Below are 4,146 nucleotides of genomic sequence, written 5' to 3' on the forward strand. Positions count from 1 at the left end.
CTGATCAGACTCGCCCTATTCAAACTGGAGAGCTGAAGGAAGAGGATTTTCAAGTTGAGCCCATGCGGGGCATGGAGAAGCAACTTCTGGCAGGTCGGACGATATTCGCTACCTCAAGGAACAAGTGTGGATCTCAGTATATGGCAACTTTAGGGAGCTTGTGTTGAGCAAAGCACACCGGCTACGATATTCTAGTCATCTGGATTTTGATGAGAGGTATTTGGATCTATAATCTTGTACTAGTGATCGGGCATGAAGACCCACCTAGCAGTGTATGTGAATGATGTTTGACTTGTGGGAAAGTCAAGGTGGAGTATCAGCAACCGGCAACACCCATATGGAAAGAGAAAACAGACTGCTATGGATTTTGTCGCTAGTCTACTTGCAACTCAGAACGAAATCGATGTCACTTGGGTGATCGTTGATTGTCTGCCGTAACCAGCACACTTTCTTGCAATCAAGGAGACTGACGAGTCTTCACAAGCTGTGAATGTTCCTCTGAGAGATGCGGTCTTAGGCACGAGGTGCCAACTCCCGTTACTATTGATTTTGAGCTATACCTAATCTATGAGAGGTAATACACGATACCCTTGGCTTACGTCTAGACATGGGCATTGCTTATCACCGTAGGACAAACGGTTAGAGTAAACGAACCATCCTGACACTCGAAGACATACTACGAGCATGTGTGATTGACTTAGTGAAAATTGGAAGGACACATACCTTTGGGTGAGTTCTACCGTAGCAGTTACCATTCTAGTATTCAGACAGCTCTGTTTGAGGCATTGCATGGACAGTACACTAATCTCCTTGTTGGATTAAGGAGGGTGACAACGTAATCGCAGATCCAAGACTTGTACTTGGAAACCCTAGGCAAGATTGTTTAGATCAGAATTCGTTTGGAAGCCACGAGTGACCGTCAGGAAAGTTGATAAGCTTAGGAAACACTGGAAGTTCGTTGTAAGCAGTTGTATCATGTTGAAAATCTCACTCTGGGAGGGTGTGGTACGCTTGGGAAGCGTGGCAAGCTCAATTTAAGTTATGATGAGTTATTCAGAGTTCTGGAAAGAATCGGACACGCCGCCTACAAACTCGAGTTACCCGACGAATTGGGTAACATGCACAATGTCCGTTATGTCTCGAATCTAAGACAGTGTGTGATGAAACATTTGTAATACCTTTATTAGGCAAGTTGCAGTTGTCGAGGAGCCAATCAAACACATAGACGAGGAAGTAAGGTTCGTTAACATAGTCCAATTTCCAATCGTTAGAGTTCGTTAGAACTCAAGACGTGGACCGGAGTTCACATGGGAACGCAAAGATCAGATGAAGCTCAAATATCCTCAACTTTTCCCCAATGACCAATCTAGTTCTGGTGCAACTGGTGAATTTCGGGACGAAATTCCGCTTCAAGTTGGGGATGATGTGGCACCTAGGGAAAATCTGCAACAATCTTGATTTATCACCTCACTTCTCTGTGCTTACTTGTCAAATTTCGGGACGGAATTTCTTTCAAGTTGGGGATGATGTGACAACTCGAACTTTTAGGTTAGCATCTTCCTATTTTCACCTCGCAACTGGTATCGTTATGTTCTATCTATGTACATTATGTTAAATTATATGTGATTGTTGTTGTTTGTATTTTATGTGAGTTTGCTATATAAGAGAACCGAGTCCAAGTATCTAACGGCTGATTCTCCTTCTAGTTGGGCAGTCATCGGCTCAAGTCTCTAAGGGCCCGAACTAGTGTCATGTGGGCTCGGCCCACTCGTGATATATGGATACACGCTTAATGTTAATTAGGGATTCTATTATATGTTGCTTATATTTATTTCATATGTGTTTGATCTATGCAATACTTTACGGCCCAAATCACTTACCAACACTTGGGCCACACAACACAAACATCACACTTGAGCCCTTCTAACCTTCGGCCCGGTTCTCCTTTTAAGCCCACCCGATCCCAGCCTAATCCCCTCTTCTTTATGTATACGTAATACATGGGATGTATTACACAACTCTTCACACATATTACGAACCCTAAAAACACCTCCTTCTACCGCGAACTGACGGCAGCTTCTGTTGGATTGAAGCTCTCCTTCTTGGCTCTTTTTCTCATACGATCTCTTGGTTAGTATCCATTAGTGTTTGATTTGTATGTATTACTTGCTATGCTTGTTATGATTAAAGAATGTATTGTATATGTTTGTTATGATCAAGGAATGTAATGAACTCGGATTAGATTAATTATGTGGAACCAGGGTTTGATTATGTTGGAAAAACAATCTTACACGACTTCGCAAATCGGTTTCGTAGCACTAATGTGTGTTTAATGATACTCTGTTACTGATGAATCATGATATGCGGAATGACAGTACATGGTTTTTATGATTTTGGTGAGTTAGGAAGACTAGGATTTACATGAATAAACCTTGTGTGCTTAAATGATTCATAAAATGTTGAAAGGATTTCGGTTCACTGTTTCCACATGACTGCACTGTTGAAATTTCATGATTTAAAGAGTGAAGCTGGGTTTCTGTCTTCCTTGAATGTACAATCAGTTATGCTTAGGGTACAACCTGGTGTGTCATGTTTTGAATATTGGTTATAATTAGGGCATTTTTGAAGAAATTTTGTGAATTAATGACAATGAGTTCGATGATGGTTATTTATTAGGATGACTGAAAATTGTTGCTTATATGATAATAGAAAGTAAGTAATACATGAATTAGAAAGAAAGTGGAGTTTTAGAATAATGATACTGTGTTTTCATGGTGGTACAAGCATATATGCACAAGGTACAACTTAGAAATACATGTTGAATGTGTGAGAGAAGATGATGAGCATGTGATTGATTGAATATGAAAGGGATAATTGTCTTATCTGTTAGTGTGGGTATCTTGTATTTGGAAATGGATGCTGGGTCTAGATGGAGGGTACAACTACCTGTACACATGGTACAACTTAAATGTGGCATGAATTGAAAGTTGGAGTGTTATACGAGTTTTGTCGTAGTAATTTATATATTTAGAGAATAAAAGGATTATGTGCGTATGGTTGCTCAAAAACCGATCACACATTAAATTGCTCGGTCCCACCACTTAATTTCATACAGTTGTTTGGTGCACAAATGGTTAGTAATCGCAGACTACATTCTTTACACATGCACACGTTACTGGGCTCCATTTAATTGGGCCACATGAGCACTGTTTGGGCCGCACAGTAAGTGGAATGGACTGAGTTGCACACTGTTTGTAGAAATTCATGACTGTTATGTTACACCACACACAAAGACTCATTCGCACACTCTTAATGGACTCTATGTTGGGTCGTACGCTTGAACAAGTACACTGTTGGACTTTAAATGTGCATGTATTGGTTGTCTGTTGTGATATATGTTTGCATGAAACTTGCTAGTATATGTGTATTGATTCGTGAGTTATGTGTATACGGAACTGACCGTCTTTGGTAACCACGGTAGGGTTTGGTTGACCAACTTGGAATGGGTAACATAACATACCGAGCAATCTAAGGTGAGTTCACTGCTCTTTTTCCAAGCATGCATCCCAGGGAGGGATATCGGGTAACGTTCCAGGGAGGAATGTCAGGTTATTGGGATGTTTGTTATTACACTCATTTTCTATCACATAAGACCCCTTACATCTACCGACAGTTACCGACGAGGCAACGAGGTTATGAGTTGATAGCGCTATTAGGTTTGGCACCCTAACACCGTACCGGGGAGGACGGGCGTGAAATAATTTCCTTAAAGCATAACCATTGTTTTGATAGAGACATTGGGGTTAGGCAAATACATCTTGTAGGCATCTGTGTAATCGACTTAATAACAACATCAAATCAAATTATTGAACTATTGAACTGTTGAACTGTTTTATACACATACCTGGTAACTAAACGCGTTAACAAAACTTTGAACTCACCAGCGTCGTCTGACACACTTGTCTGCATGCTTGCAGGTCGTTAGATATCTTGGATTTGGGAACTTGCTGTCTGGAGTAGCTGGAGTGGTCATGGGTCGACTGGAGGGATTCATGTGATTAAACTATTGATATCATACATTGGTTTTTGAAACAATTTAACATTGGTTTACTATTTGCTTCCGCTGAACATGTTGGTTTTCATTTA

This window comes from Helianthus annuus, chromosome 7, assembly GCF_002127325.2.
Source record: "Helianthus annuus cultivar XRQ/B chromosome 7, HanXRQr2.0-SUNRISE, whole genome shotgun sequence".
Lineage (NCBI taxonomy): Eukaryota > Viridiplantae > Streptophyta > Magnoliopsida > Asterales > Asteraceae > Helianthus > Helianthus annuus.